This window comes from Leuresthes tenuis, unplaced genomic scaffold, assembly GCF_036924035.1.
Source record: "Leuresthes tenuis unplaced genomic scaffold, fLeuTen1.0.hap1 SCAF_3, whole genome shotgun sequence".
Taxonomy (NCBI): Eukaryota; Metazoa; Chordata; class Actinopteri; order Atheriniformes; family Atherinopsidae; genus Leuresthes; species Leuresthes tenuis.
In genome coordinates, this window is record NW_027325357.1 from 30,264,065 (window position 1) to 30,281,025 (window position 16,961).

At 45.0% G+C, this 16,961-nt stretch overlaps 1 non-coding gene across 1 annotated transcript; it reads right to left on the reverse strand.

Moving 5' to 3' along the window:
* Positions 1–15,970: 15,970 nt before the first annotated feature.
* On the reverse strand, positions 15,971–16,084 carry LOC140304263 (U5 spliceosomal RNA). Its single transcript, XR_011915256.1, has one exon. It is a non-coding gene; the product is annotated as a U5 spliceosomal RNA (small nuclear RNA).
* Between the last annotated feature and the right edge of the window lie 877 nt (positions 16,085–16,961).

Below are 16,961 nucleotides of genomic sequence, written 5' to 3' on the forward strand. Positions count from 1 at the left end.
CACCATCAAATGCGGGAGCGGAGGTGTTCGGCTGTGAGTAGGTGTGAATCTCCGACCATAATTGCTGAAAAATGTGTTAAAAAACGTAAGAATGCCGGACCATACATCATCAAAAGCGGGAGAGGTCGTGTTCGGCTGCAAGAAGGTCTGAATGTTCGACTAAAGTTTGTAAAAAGCAGATAAGACAAGGTGCGAATGCCCGACAATGTATGATCAAAAGCGGGAGCGGAGATGTTCAGCTGCAAGAAGGTCTGAATGTCCATCAATAATTGCTAGAATACATGAAAGAAAATTTTCGAAAATCAAACTGCACATGATCATAAGTGGGAGAGGAGGTGTTCAGCTGCAAGAAGGTGTGAATGTCCACCCATAATTACTGAAAAATGGGTAAGAAAAGGTGCGAATGCCCAACCATACATCATCAATAGCAGGAGTGGATGTGTTCGTCTACAAGAAGGTTTGAAAGTCCGACCATGGTTTGTAAAAGGCGGGTAAGAAAAGGTTTGAATGCCTGAATATATACCGTCAAAAGAGGTAGCGGAGCTTTTCGGCTGCAAGGTCTGAATGTCCAACCATAATTTGTAAAAAGCGGGTAAGAAAAGGTTCGAATGCCCGAACATACACCATCAAAAGAGGGAGCGGAGGTGTTCCACTGTAAGACGGTGTGAATGTCCGACCATAGTTGGTAAAAATCGGGTAAGAAAAGGTTAAAATACGCGACTGTACACAATCAATAGTGGGAGCGGAGTTGTTCGGCTACGAGAAGGTGTGAAAGTCCGACCATGGTTTGTAAATAGTGGGTACGAAAAGGTTCTAATGCCCGAATATATACCATCAAAAGCGGAAGCGGAGGTGTTCGGCTGCAAGAAGGTGTGAACGTCCGACCAAAGTTTGTAAAAAGCAGTTAAGAAAAGGTTCGATTATCCAACCAAACATAATCAAAAGCGGGAGCAGAGCTGTTCGATTGCAAGTAGTTGTGAATGTCAGATCATAATTTGCAAAAAGCTGATGAGAAAGGGTGAGAATGCCAGACTATACACCATCAAATGCGGGAGCGGAGGTGTTCGGCTGTGAGTAGGTGTGAATCTCCGACCATAATTGCTGAAAAATGTGTTAAAAAAGGTAAGAATGCCGGACCATACATCATCAAAAGCGGGAGAGGTCGTGTTCGGCTGCAAGAAGGTGTGATTGTTCGCCTAAAGTTTGTAAAAAGCGGCTAAGACAAGGTGCGAATGCCCGACAATGTATGATCAAAAGCGGGAGCGGAGATGTTCAGCTGCATGAAGGTCTGAATGTCCATCAATAATTGCTAGAATACATGAAAGAAAATTTTCGAAAATCAAACTGCACATGATCATAAGTGGGAGAGGAGGTGTTCAGCTGCAAGAAGGTAAGAATGTCCACCCGTAACTCCTGAAAAATGGGTAAAAAAAGGTGCGAATGCCCAACCATACATCATCAAAAGCAGGAGAGGATGTGTTCGGCTGCAAGAAGGTGTGAATGTTCAACTAAAGTTTGTAAAAAGCCGGCAAGACAAGGTTTGAAAACCCGACTACACACCATCAACAGCTGGAGCGGATGTGTTCAGCTGCAAGAAGGTCTGAATGTCCATCAATAATTGCTAGAAAACATGAAAGAAAATTTTCGAATATCAAACCACACTGGATCATAAGCGGGAGAGGAGGTGTTCAGCTGCAAGAAGGTGTGAATGTCCACCCATAATTACTGAAAAATGGGTAAGAAAAGGTGCGAATGCCCAACCATACATCATCAATAGCAGGAGTGGATGTGTTCGTCTACAAGAAGGTTTGAAAGTCCGACCATGGTTTGTAAAAGGCGGGTAAGACAAGGTTTGAATGCCTGAATATATACCATCAAAAGAGGTAGCGGAGGTTTTCGGCTGCAAGGTCTGAATGTCCAACCATAATTTGTAAAAACCGGGGAAGAAAAGGCTCGAAAGCCCGACTATACACCATCAAAAGCGGTAGCGGAGTTGTTCAGCTGCAAGAAGGTCTGAATGTCCATCAATAATTGTTAGAAAACATGAAAGAAAATTTTCGAATATCAAACCACACATGATCATAAGCGGGAGAGGAGGTGTTCAGCTGCAAGAAGGTGTGAATGTCCACCCATAATTACTGAAAAATGGGTAAGAAAAGGTGCGAATGCCCAACCATACATCATCAAAAGCAGGAGTGGATGTGTTCGTCTACAAGAAGGTTTGAATGTCCTACCATTGTTTGTAAAAAGCGGGTAAGAAATGGTTCGAATGCCCGAACATACACCATCAAAAGAGGGAGCGGAGGTGTTCCGCTGTAAGACGGTGTGAATGTCCGACCATAGTTGGTAAAAATCGGGTAAGAAAAGGTTAAAATACGCGACTGTACACAATCAATAGCGGGAGCGGAGTTGTTCGGCTACGAGAAGGTGTGAAAGTCCGACCATGGTTTGTAAATAGTGGGTACGAAAAGGTTCTAATGCCCGAATATATACCATCAAAAGCAGAAGCGGAGGTGTTCGGCTGCAAGAAGGTGTGAACGTCCGACCAAAGTTTGTAAAAAGCAGTTAAGAAAAGGTTCGATTATCCAACCAAACATAATCAAAAGCGGGAGCAGAGCTGTTCGATTGCAAGTAGGTGTGAATTTCAGATCATAATTTGCAAAAAGCTGATGAGAAAGGGTGAGAATGCCCGATTATACACCATCAAAAGCGGGAGCGGAGGTGTTCAGCTACAAGAAGGTGTGAAAGTCCGACCATGGTTTGTAAAAAGCGATACGAAAAGGTTCTAATGCCCGAATATATACCATCAAAAGCGGAAGCGGAGGTGTTCGGCTGCAAGAAGGTGTGAACGTCCGACCAAAGTTCGTAAAAAGCAGTTAAGAAAAGGTTCGATTATCTAACCAAACATAATCAAAAGCGGGAGCAGAGCTGTTCGATTGCAAGTAGGTGTGAATGTCAGATCATAATTTGCAAAAAGCTGATGAGAAAGGGTGAGAATGCCCGACTATACACCATCAAAAGCGGGAGCGGAGGTGTTCAGCTGCAAGAAGGTCTGAATGTCCATCAATAATTGCTAGAAATCATGAAAGAAAATTTTTGAATATCAAACCACACATGATCATAAGCGGGAGAGGAGGTGTTCAGCTGCAAGAAGGTGTGAATGTCCACCCATAATTCCTGAAAAATGGGTAACAAAAATGTACGAATGCCCAACCATACAACATCAAAAGCAGGAGTGGATGTGTTCGGCTACAAGAAGGCTTTGAACGTCCAACCAAAGTTTGTAAAAAGCAGTTAAGAAAAGGTTCGAATATCCGACCAAACATAATCAAAACGGGAGCAGAGCTGTTCGACTGCAAGTAGGTGTGAATGTCAGATCATAATTTGCAAAAAGCTGAAGAGAAAGGGTGAGAATGCCCGACTATACACCATCAAATACGGGAGCGGAGGTGTTCGGCTGTGAGTAGGTGTGAATCTCCGACCATAATTGTTGAAAAATGTGTTAAAAAAGGTAAGAACGCCGGACCATACATCATCAAAAGCGGGAACGGAGGTGGTTCAGCTGCAAGAAGGTGTGAATGTCCGACTAAAGTTTGTAAAAAGCGGGTAAGACAAGGTGCGAATGCTCGACAATGTATTAGGTTTTCAGGAGGTTTTCGGCTGCAAGAAGGTCTTAATGTCTGAATTATTGGTGGTCTGAATGTCCACCCATAATTCCTGAAAAATTGGTAAAAAAAGGTGCGAATGCCCAACCATACATCATCAAAAGAAAGAGAGGATGTGTTCGGCTGCAAGAAGGTGTGAATGTTCGACTAAAGTTTGTAAAAAGCGGCTAAGACAAGGTGCGAATGCCCGACAATGTATGATCAAAAGTGGGAGCGGAGGTGTTCAGCTGCAAGAAGGTCTGAATGTCCATCAATAATTGCTAGAAAACATGAAAGAAAATTTTCTAATATCAAAACGCACATGATCATAAGCGGGAGAGGAGGTGTTCAGCTGCAAGAAGGTGTGAATGTCCACCCATAATTACTGAAAAATGGGTAAGAAAAGGTGCGAATGCCCAACCATACATCATCAAACGCAGGAGTGGATGTGTTTGGCGACAAGAAGGTTTGAATGCCCGACCATAGTTTGTAAAAAGCGGGTAAGAAAAGGTTTGAATGCCCGAACATACACCATCAAAAGAGGGAGCGGAGGTTTTCCGGTGTTAGACGGTGTGAATGTCCGACCATAGTTGGCAAAAAGCGGGTAAGAAAAGGTTAAAATACCGGACTGTACACAATCAATAGCGGTAGCGGAGTTGTTCGGCTACAAGGTGTGAAAGTCCACCCATTGTTTGTAAAAAGCGGGTAAGAAAAGGTTCGAATGCCCGAATATATACCATCAAAAGCGGAAGCGAAGGTGTTCGGCTGCAAGAAGGTGTGAACGTCCGACCAAAGTTTGTAAAAAGCAGTTAAGAAAAGGTTCGAATATACAACCAAACATAATCAAAAGCGGGAGCAGAGCTATTCGACTGCAAGTAGGTGTGAATGTCAGATCATAATTTGCAAAAAGCTGATGAGAAAGGGTGAGAATGCCCGACTATACACCATCAAATGCGGGAGCGGACGTGTTCGTCTGTGAGTAGGTGTGAATGTCCGACCATAATTAATGAAAAATGTGTTAGAAAAGTTAAGAATGCCGGACCATACATCATCAAAAGCGGGAGAGGTGGTGTTCGGCTGCAATAAGGTGTGAATGTCCAGCCATAATTACTCACAAACGGGTAAGAAAAGGTAGTATTGCCAGACCATACATGATCAAAACAGGGAGCGGAGGTGGCACAGCTGCAAGAAGGTGTGAAAGTCCGACTAAAGTTTGTAAAAAGCGGGTAAGATAAGGTGCGAATGCCCGACAATGTATGATCAAAAGAGGGAGCGGAGGTTTTCGGCTGCAAGAAGGTCTAAATGTCCAACCATAATTTGTAAAAACCGGGGAAGAAAAGGCTCGAAAGCCAGACTATACACCATCAAAAGCGGCAGCGGAGGTGTTCGGCTGTAAGAAGGTCTGAATGTCCACCCATAATTACTGAAAAATGGGTAAGAAAAGGTGCGAATGCCCAACCATACATCATCAAAAACAGGAGTGGATGTGTTCGTCTACAAGAAGGTTTGAATGTCCGACCATAGTTTGTAAAGAGCGGGTAAGAAAAGGTTTGAATGCCCGAACATACACCATCAAAAGAGGGAGCGGAGGTGTTCCACTGTAAGATGGTGTGAATGTCCGGCCATAGTTGGTAAAAATCGGGTAAGAAAAGGTTAAAATACGCGACTGTACTCAATCAATAGCGGGAGCGGAGTGTTTCGGCTACAAGAAGGTGTGAAAGTCCAACCATGGTTTGTAAATAGCGGGTAAGAAAAGGTTCGAATGCCCGAATATATACCATGAAAAGCGGAAGCGTTCGGCTGCAAGAAGGTGTGAACGTCTGACCAAAGTTTGTAAAAAGCAGTTAAGAAAAGGTTCGAATATCCAACCAAACATAATCAAAAGCAGGAGCAGAGCTGTTTGACTGCAAGTAGGTGTGAATGTCAGATCATAATTTGCAAAAAGCTGATGAGAAAGGGTGAGAATGCCCGACCATACACCATCAAATGCGGGAGCGGAAGTGTTCGGCTGTGAGTAGGTGTGAATGTCAAACCATAATTGCTGAAAAATGTGTTAGAAAAGACTAGAATGCCGGACCATACATAATCAAAAGCGGGAGAAGTGGTGTTCGGCTGCAAGTAGGTGTGAATGTCTGTTTTTTCTTACCCGCTTTTTACAAATTATGGTCAAACATTCACACCTACTTGCAGCCGAATACTTCCGCTCCACCTTTTAGTGATGTATGGTCTGCATTTGCACCTTTTCTTACACTCTTTTTATACTGATTGCTGAAGATTAAGTTGTTCTTTCTCAAACTACAAAATTTTTTTAATTGTTGAAACTTGATTTGAAGTGGATAAATAAGGAGGACAAAAAGTTTTAAGTCAGGCTGATAGAAGGAATTCATTTTATAGTAAAATCTGTACTTCGTCATATGTCGAGAGATGCTTATTGCTGAAGAAGTTCTTTCTCATTCTACAAAGTACAACGTTGTTTATCATTGAAACTTGATTAGACATGAATAAATATGAAGGACAAAGCAGTCTTAACTTGGTTTGAGTTAAGGAATTTGTTTTATAGGAGAATCCGAATTCGTGCATAACTCGTAAAATAGAGCTTATTTTCGGATTCCTGAAGAATGAGTCTGGCTCTTTCTCATAATACAAAGTTTGTTGTTTATTGTTGAAACTTCATCAGAAGTGAAGAAATAAATGAATGCTTATCACCAAATGTGGGATCTAAACTCTAGTGCTTCCTCTAAAATAATTTCCTTTCTCAATTCAGAAATGTGTGTGTGTAAGTCACAACACCTGTGACACCAAAACGGCTTTCTTTTCTCTCTTTTCTCTACACTCTGCACTGTGAGCACACACACCAAATCAGAAAGGCTTTTTTCTCTCTTTTCTACATTATGGACTGTGGGGACACAAAACCGCTCTCTCTTTTTTTTTTTTGATTTTGTGCCAGGGCGTTGTCTCACGTATTAGATTATGCTTAAGATACGAATGGGTTTATCAGTCACATCAGGATCCATACATACTGATCCTCCCGTAATAAAATGGTCGGATCTTATCAAACACACTTTGTTTCTTGTGACAATCAAGTCAGCGAAACAGCGTATACACGTCAAGACACTGAATCAAGTCTGCCACAAGAACTCATAAGTTTGGCAGTATTGCTCTGCCGTCAGCAATCATACACCCATTTTATTTTCATGAGACATGTGCAGGCACCTGTTCATCTACTGTTCTATCACTATGAATTAGTTTATCTATTATCAATGAGGATAATTCTACAACTACTATCAAAGTATGTCCGGACTTCTTATGGCTTTACCGTCTTTAATTTGTTGGCAAAAGATTTAGGGCAATCTCTGAAGAGGTGATTTAATTCTCCACAGAGATTACATTTCCTGCCATTTGGACACTCTCCAAAAGTGTGCCCAATTTCTCTGCACTTCCCACATATCACCTTGGTACAAGCCTCAACCAGGTGCCCATGCTCACCGCACTTGCGGCAGAGCTTGGGCTGCCCCTGGTAGTGGATGTAACCTCGGTTTTCGAGGTGGCCAGAGTGTCACTTTGCATCTCCGCCCACCCGCTGCACTGAACACTCTTCAGCCCTTTTAAATGGTATAACTTCGCACTCCCGCACGCTCCAGCGAGCACCATTAATGCAACAACTTTGTACTCCAGCTTCGAACTTTGGCACAGTCGCAACAAGTAAGGCGACTCTACTCAGAGAAGTCACTCTGCACAGTGTTGAGGTCAACCTGTGCCTCTTTCCGAGTCCGTTGATGCAGTGAAGGAGGAAGACAGATGCGACGATATAAAAATCAACACAGTTTTATTTGCGCAGTTTGCAAAGTGCGGAGAGCAGTTCAGTACACCACATGCGAACAGCACAAAGTACGGAAAAGCTCTGTCTTTGTCTAGGGGTGTGATGTTATATACACTTGTATTCAGTCTCCTCCTTATGAGATGTGTGTGCGTCAATATCTTGTCTCTTCCTCTATGTGTGTGCGTGTGTGTGCCTGTATAAGGCGTTACTTTCAGAAGACCGTTGTGTGTGCGGTCCTAGTTTCACCACATGTCTTTCTCAGAGATATCTCCTTATAAAGCTGCTGTTCAAGCACAGAAATGAGCAAGCCGGTTATACAGGATATCACCTTATACAGCTATCCTCACTCACAATACCCCCTTTTGATCTCTATTAAGAGATCACACAAATGGCTGAGTAACAATACATGACTAAAAATAAATTGAAAAACCCCACGCCCCCTTTTGATAACAACAGGATGATCACACAATCTCCGACATTCTGATGATATCATCTTCATCTGTATCAGGATCGGGAGGGTTCAGCAGTGGCATTACCAAAGGGGAGGGAGCCTTCCCCTCTATAGTGGTAGTTATAAGTCTAATGGCAAGTGAACGGATACATGGGATACAGCAGCAACCACAAGTCACCAAAATAGCGACGAATATAGCAAGAGATACAAAAAGTGACATTATCAGAGTCTTCCATTTCCCAAACACCTTGGTCAGCCATTCATCCAGCGGATTGTCAATCCCAGAGTGTTCATGCATTATTTTAGAGAGCGTGCGTAAACCTTGTAGGGCTTTCGATACCGAACCATCTGGAGCCGTATTATTGGGGATAAATGTGCAACACATATCACCAAACATGGCACAAACACCACCTTTTTCTGCTAGCAACATGTCTAAGGCCATTCGATTTTGCACCGCCATGAGCGAGGTGGGAGCTGTCTGTTCTGCCAAACCTGCAACAGCATCCCTGGTCAAATTGGTCAGTCGCAACACGTTATAATGTACATAATTAATCCGATCCACATTTTTATTCGGAGTTACCGGAAAGAAGGCCGCTATGATAGGAATATTCTCGAATCCTGCCGCAACTTGATCAGCCAATTTAAATTCGTTAGGAACTCCACGTGGTACTCCTATAGCATCCATGTAGGTGGGGTTATCAACTGATAAATCAAAGTTGTGTGTGCCGCGCCGTGTCATTTAATAACGTCGCACAAATCGAATTGAAACGCTGTGGTGGAGCCTACTGTGTAATTCAACTCCAAGCCGCCATATTGGTTCAAACAAAAATCTTGTTTTTGAGTTTGTCGTTTGGGTCGTTTGTGTGCAGGACTGGGTTCACATAACCAGAAGATCAGGGGGACAATCACGCACGTGATGGCTGCACAACATGTGAGAATTTTCCAACTCCCAAACAATAACATTCTAATATGTTTCACTGTGTCTCAAGTATGATAAAAATAGCAAGCAAAACTTTCTTGGTAAGTCAGACCTTATCCGTCAGGGTGCTCTAGGCGGGGTTACCCCTAGAGGAGCTTTAAAACCTTATAGTTTGTCAACATTACCCAACTCCTTAGCAAATAGCACACCTTAACATGATTATAATTTGGTATGACCTGTAAGAGCAAGTTTAAGCAAAGCCCAAGCAAACACGATTATGATTAAAACAAATCCAAAAATAACACAATTCAACTGAGATGCCGTCATCTGGAGTCGTTCTTCGGAGGAGATTTCACTTTCTCCCGATGAGGGTTGAGTTGGAGCCCGGGTCTGACACCCGTCCTGCTCGTCAATGATGTCGTTGCAAGGAGGCAGAAGTGTACTACTTCTGCCTGCAAAATGCCACCAGGGGATTATTCTGCCCCTTGTTGGTTGGTGGTCTTTTCCTCTGTACCAGCCGGTACAGTGTGCAAATCTTTCAGCGCCTGGTGAGTCGCTGCTAGGGAGCGTTGAGGTTCCTCGGCTGCCGCACACTGGCTCCAATGGAACCATGTATCACCTTTCCCTTTGACTCGGACTGCGTGGGAGGTCCTCTCGGTCACCTGATAGGGCCCTGTCCACCTTGGCTCCGACCACTTTCTTTTGATGACCCTCAGCAATACCCACTCAGCCTCTGGAGCCGGCGCTGGTTGGCCCTCTCCTCTGCTACTCGCCACCTGCTTTGAAAATTCTGCAACGAGACTTTGGAGTTCATGGAAATACATTTTGTGAGTTAGGTGTTGTTCAATATGTCCTGTTCCTGGCAACTTAGATTGAGGTCCAGGAAAAGCTCTCCCTGTCTGGAGCTCATGTGGTGTAAACCTTGTGGACTGATTAACAGAGCTCCTGATGGACATTAAGGCTAAGGGCAACGCATCTAGCCAATTCATTTTGGTCTGTGCACAGATTTTAGCCAATTTGCTCTTCACTGTCTGATTCATTCTCTCCACCTTACCCTGTGATTGTGGATGGTAGACAGTACCAAACTTGTGTTTTAGCCCTAGCATGGCCTCAACCTGTTGCAAATCTTGGTTTTTGAAGTGAGTGCCGTTGTCGGACCTGATCCTTTCTGGAAATCCATGCCTGGGGATATAATGGTTGATCAGAAATTTTATTACCGACTTACCATCCTCTTTCTTGGTAGGCCATGCTTCAGGCCATCCTGAATATGCGTCCACACACATCAGAATATACCTATACCCTTTCACCGGTGTGATCATGTCTGTGTAATCAATGATGATTTCTTTCCCTGGCTTTACCTCCAATGGATAACGTCCAGGGTGTGGTTTCACTGTTGGTCTGACATTGTACTTTAGACACTCCTCGCATGACCCCACAAAATGTTTGGCCATGTCCTTTAGGTATGGATGCCACCAGTGCTCTAGATTTCTCATCATTTGAGCTACCCCCACATGTCTGATGGGTTTGTTTGTTGCGGTTAGAAATCCAGCCCTCAACCACTGTTTCAGTTCCACATGTACTGCTCCTGCTGCATAGGCTGAATCTGTGTAAATGTTTACTTCCTGCCCTTCCCCTAGCCTCAGTGCTGCTATTACTGCCAATACTTCTGCTCTTTGTGCTGACTGCTGTCCTTCCAGTCTCTCTGTTTGTCGTGTGATCAGTTCCCCTTGGACGTCCTCTACAACTGCATATGCTGCTTTCAGTCCTTCTCGTTCATCCCTGAAGCAACAGCCGTCTGTGTACAGTTCTCTGGCCCCTGGTATCGGTTCTGTTTGTAGGTCCAGTCGTACTTTCTCCTCTTTCTGCACTCTGTCCGTACACTCATGTGGCTCACCTGTTCCTAGCTGATCTGCCATGTTTATGCCTTCATGAGTGAAAGTCAGGTTTGGTGCCTCGAGAATTTTGCTCAGTCGTCTTTGTCTCAGAGCAGTCAGCGTAAAAGTCTGTGAGTTCACATAGGCCACAACGCTATGTGTGGTCAGAATGTGCAGTTGATGTCCCATGACAATGTGTGCAGTTTTTTGAATGAGCTTTGCTATCCCTGCTGCCTGTTGTGTACACATAGGATGGCGCTTTTCCATATTGTCTAGCATCACACTAATGTACATTAGTACTACTCTCTCACCCCCTTTTCTCTGGAACAGGACGCCATTAGTGCAAAGTTCTGTTCCAGAGACATCCAAGTAGAATGGTAAGCTATAATCGGGTATAGCTAGGTCTGCTGCTGTGGAGAGGGCCTGTTTTAGTGCAATAAAGGCTTCCTCCGCCTCCTGAGTCCAATTCAGGGTCGCTGACAGGTTGCGCATGCCTTGTTCTTTCACTAGGGCCCGCAGAGGTCTAGTTAAGCCGGTGTAATTGGCTATGTAAGTCCTACTATAGCCCGTCAACCCCAAGAAAGACAACATGTCCTTTACCTTCACTGGCTTAGAGTGATGGAGAATAGTAGACCTGTGCTGAGGGGAGAGCCCTGCTCCTTTTTGGGAAATTTGCCTGCCCAAAAACGCTACCTGCCGCCGTGCAACCTGAAGTTTGGCTTTGCTGACCTTGAACCCTGTTCTTGCAAGATGTAAAAGGACATTTTTAGTTGCTTCCAAACACAGAGCCGCAGTGGGCGCTGCCAACAACAAATCATCTACATACTGAACGAGAGTCACCTGCTCTGGTAGTGGGCAATCACTCAGGATATCTTTTAGAACCTGGTTAAAAATCCCTGGGGACAAAGCGAACCCTTGCGGCAGCCTGGTGTACTGTAGCTGCTTGTGCTGATACGAAAACGAGAAAATGTGCCTGCAGTCTTCCGCCAAGGGAAGACAAAAGAATGCATTAGCCAAGTCAATGCAGGTAAACCACTAAATTTTCCTGATACCAATCTGTCTGTAACCCATCATAAAATAGAGTAACATGGGGGGAATCGGGAGGTGAGACATAGGGTTCGAGTTGGGAAATCCAGGGTTTCCACTGGAGGTAAGCCGAGAGGATACCACGCCGCTCAGATGTTTCCGGCTGTAATAGACCCCAGTATATGTCCGCGTATTGTTCATTCACTGGCTGCACAAGATATTGACCAGTGATGTTCTCCATCGGTCCAGAGCACGGCAAATGAGATCCATCAGGCATGACAACAACCAGGCCATCGGCGCTGCAGAGTATCGTGGCCCCCAGTTTTATCAGGAGATCTCTTCCCAGCAAGTTCATCGGTACAGAAGGTGAATGTACAAATGGATGTGTCACAGTCTGTTTTCCCACCTGGGTGAGTAGCGGCTTAGTGAACGGCAGTGTCTTTTTCTCCCCAGAGAAGCCCATAAGCGTGATGGTATGCGATGACAGGGAACCAGATGGTACAACTTTCAATGTGGAACATGTGGCTCCAGTGTCAACCAAGAAAGGCAGATCTTTTTTCTCAATCTGAACTGACAGCATCGGTTCTGCCGTAGTGATGCTGTCTGAGAGTCTCTGTGGGGTGTGTCAATATTGACCGGACTGGTCAGAGTTCTCCCCATTGTCCCACGATGGGTACTGACCAGCGCCAGCTGCTCCCCAAGGATGCTGAGGATACATAGGAGCAGTAACAGGAGGTCCAGAGCCGCGACCCCTGCCTCTCCCAGGAGGACCACTATCCACACCTTTCTGTGCTCTTGGATTATGTGGGCAGCTTCTTATCCAATGATTAGGGTCTCCACAGAGATAACAACAACGAGTCTCCCCTGACTGTCCTCTTCCTGTACCGCCCCTTAGTCCCCGACCTCTTCCCCCAAAGCCTCCACCCCGCATTGGTCCTCCCCCATGTCTTCTCCCGCCTGATGGGGGCTGCGGTACCCATGGTGGGACCGGAAATAAATCAGGAACCTGTGGTGGCTCGGCAGCTAACATGACCTTCGCAGCTTCCCCTTTTTGTTTTTTATTTTTATCATTACATTTCTGTCTAGCTTCCGTTAACTGTAATTTTAACAGCTGAACCTGCAATTCTTTTAAGTCATCCTGTTCTTTCTGTGTATTATCTTGAGCACGGGTGAGGTGGTGTATTAAGTGTTTCTCCCAGACATGGGATTCACTACCGAGCATGTCCGGGTTATTTACCATGGCTGTTTTGACATTCTCCGGCACTCCTTCCAGTATAGCCTGTCTAAACCACTCTCTCTGAGCTCCAGCTTTCCCTGGGTGGCATCCTGTGTGTTTCAACCATAAATCCTTGCTCTGATCCACATACTCCCTGGGATTTTGTTTGGGGTCCCATCTCATCTTTGGCATTACGGTGGCGTTAGGTAGTGGATATTTATCTCTCATTGCTTTCCCTATTTCAGTGCTATGATGCGTGAAGGGGTGTCATCTGTCATTCTGTTTGTATGAGCGATAGTCTCAATTTCTGTCATGTCCCCACCCGTCATGCATCGTCCTGCAATAGCTCTAAAGTCCCCTAATGCCAATTTCTGTCCTGCCGTCAGAGAATCCAATTTGCTGAGCCACAAATTTCCACCCTCGGCTACAGGTGGTAATTTCTCCACTATGGCCTGTATGTCCCCTATAGTAAATGGTCGGTACTGGTCACCTTGTCCTGGTACTGCTGTTAGTGGGTACATTGTGACCGGAAGGATTGTCCCACCACGTCGGCGCTGGCTAACTCTTCTGCCTATCGTATCTTTCAGTTCCTCTGCCACCTTCATTCCTTTCTCTACACTTCTCACCAGTCCGTCCCTTTTTTGACAGAGCTCTTCTATCTCTCTCCGACATAACTCATCTAGCTCTCTCTCTTTCCTGACGGCTGAATCTTCCTCCTCTTCCCTCCATGATCCTGCCAAGCTAAAACTTACTGGTACTTCTTGTCTTTCACCTTCCCACTGTCCCTTTCCTTGAAAAGAAGCTGTCCCTGCTGCTTCTGCTTCCTCCTCACAATCTGAAATCTCACTTCCCCTCATGACCTGCCTCCGTGGCTGTGGTGTGACTTTTCGTTTTACCATGTGCTGTGGAGCCTGTTCTCTTGCCTGTCTCTGCGAGAATGGGTCTGGGGGCGCCGAAAGGTTATCACCTGTGAAGGGGTTATATGAGGATTTGGACGTCGTCCCTGTCCTTACGGACGTCTCAGAGATTGATGCTGTAGGAGTGGCTGCACCGGCTTCAGTCACACTGTCACTTACAAGTGTCTCTTCTGAGGCTCCAACCTGAAGTGTACCACTAGTCACATATAGTGTGGGATATAACCCTGGTGTCGGTGCAGCAGGCGGTGCATATGGAGGTGGGCATGTAGGAGTGTCAGGTGCAGTTACCATTTGTTTGCCTCCTGGTTTTCCTGCGTTCTCATGGAGATGTCTCACACTTTGCCAGAAGACCGCCAGCTCAGACCAGCCCCGTCGTCGCTCCTCCTGCTCTTTCGCCTCCTTTTTTAATTTCGAACGTTGCAGCACACCTGCCTTTTGTCCCTGCTCTGCCAGCTCTTCTTTCCTCCCCTTTCATTCTTTCTCCTTTTCCCACAACCAGGCCCCTAACGGACCGGGGTCTGACATTTTCTTGCCCTTATATCTCACCAATTGTTCCACTTGTCCCTTCATGTCGGCTAATTTCCTGTCCCTACCCTTTTTAGGTAACACTGCCTCCGCTGCTTTTAACGTATTCTCTAACTGCAGCTCGAGGGGCCTCCAGGCACCCGTACCTGGGCCCCATCCCCCATCATCTATTTCCCTGTCAAACTCTCCCTCCATTTTACTTCTCTTTTTCTAAATTCTGAGGCCAGCCGGTTTGTATGACGTACGTCCGAGCAACAGGCCTTGTAAGGTGATGATTTATTAACGGCCAGTCAGTTAGTGTGGCATAACACCCGAGCAACTGACCCTTTTGACAAACCAAGCCACTTGTGTTAACACCGCTAGGTTTCAATGGCTCAGACAGATTACGTTATCACCGTTAGGTTTCCTCTGTCTGATTGTCGAGTTTGTCAAGACACCGTTTTATGTACCCATTCACCTTTAGACACCTCAGAATTTTATTCTTCCCACAGCCCGCTTCTCCTTATTTCTCTCAAACAAATACAAAACACACAAAACACGTTAAAATCTTCACAAACTTTTTCAAAATGCACTTATAGAAAAATACCTCAGGAACCCTGTTCCTGTACTCTAGTATAGGGGACTCTAGCCCCAAACAGACTTCAAGAATTTATGAGGAGTATAACCTCAAGGGACTCTAACCCAACTCCGTAGAGTATACTACTTTAGGGGACTCTAACCCCAGGGACTCAAACCCAGTAGAATTCGGGGTGTCTTCACCTCCCCGGGACTCTAACCCAGCAGCCTCTCAGGCTTCCGGTTCCTCGTCAGGCAACCGGTGGGGTCCGCCACGACCAAAGACAGTCTGTTTTATCCTCTTTTATATTCACTTTTCTCTTATAATTTCACGCAGTTATCAACATTAACTCTTATCGTCTTTTGCTGATTCAATCACCAGTTTCAGGACAGGACACGTTGTTTTAAAATATTCAATGTGCAGAGTTTGATAAAACAGGTTCTGCTTACCTCTGTGTTAACGTGCCGGCTCGTGTCCCGTCTCTGTCACCGTGAAGGAATCTTTTATCCGAATGAACTCCGTCCTCTCCTCACCACATCCCGAACGAGCCCCCAAAATTGTTGAGGTCAACCTGTGCCTCTTTCCGAGTCCGTTGATGCAGTGAAGGAGGAAGACAGATGCGACGATATAAAAATCAACACAGTTTTATTTGCGCAGTTTGCAAAGTGCGGAGAGCAGTTCAGTACACCACATGCGAACAGCACAAAGTACGGAAAAGCTCTGTCTTTGTCTAGGGGTGTGATGTTATATACACTTGTATTCAGTCTCCTCCTTATGAGATGTGTGTGCGTCAATATCTTGTCTCTTCCTCTATGTGTGTGCGTGTGTGTGCCTGTATAAGGCGTTACTTTCAGAAGACCGTTGTGTGTGCTGTCCTAGTTTCACCACATGTCTTTCTCAGAGATATCTCCTTATAAAGCTGCTGTTCAAGCACAGAAATGAGCAAGCCGGTTATACAGGATATCACCTTATACAGCTATCCTCAAGTAACAAGATTTCTTTTGCACAGACAGAAAGGGCTTCACCCGCAAAGGTAAAGCCTGCCAAAAATAGAAACAACTCATTAGTGCTGCTCTCCACGGAAATCTTTAGTAAAAGGCGAAAGACTTGTACATTATGAAGAGAAACCAGAATACGATTATCCGTCACTGCGGGAGCAGGGCATCGGGCTGGTTGGCATAGCCACCTTCCCCATGGTGAGCTTTGCTTGGTTGAGACGCTTGCTCCCCCCCCTTGCTCCTCGGCTGACCAAGTAGGAACAATCGGGCCCTATTCGATGGCTACCTTGTCTTTTACTCTGTGCAAAAGACAAGGCCGCCACAAACACCACGGGAACACCGTATTGAGGCTTTGTTCTGACCGCTCATTCGGTGTCGCGTTTCTTTCAAGCAATTTTCCCGGTTAGCCCGCACTCGGCTCGCTCCCAGAGCCGTGTTAAAGTCTACTTCGCATTCACTCTCTTTTCTCAGCAGACTCTTGGGATTTTATCTATAAAATGAATTCCTTCACTCAAACTATGTTAAAACTGCTTTGGCCTTCATATTTACCATGTCTAGAAAGATTTAAACAAAAAAAACAACGTTGAACTTTGCAATAAAAGAAAGAGCAAATCTAAAGCTTCAGGAATCCGAGAATAAGCTTACTTTCATGAGTTCTTCACGATTTCGGATTTTGCTATAAAATGAATTCCTTCACTCAAACTAAATTAAAACTGCTAAACCACTAATCTGTTACATGTAAGGCAGATATCAAATTCACCGAAATAGGATCTAAGGGTATTCGGCCAATCGAGCTGTAGCAGCTTCGGTAAAAGAGTATAAGTTGAAGAGTTTGTGAATAAAGGTGTGCACACACATGAGGGAGTGAGCTGTAGGAAAATAGGCAGGGAGCAATGCTGGCTCGGGTATATGTTCTTGTATGTTGTCTGACTGTTTGATTTGAATGTGTTGTGTAAGTGTCCTGTTGAATGTTACATGTTTGGGCTTTTACACGCTTCACTGTGGTTGTTAACTG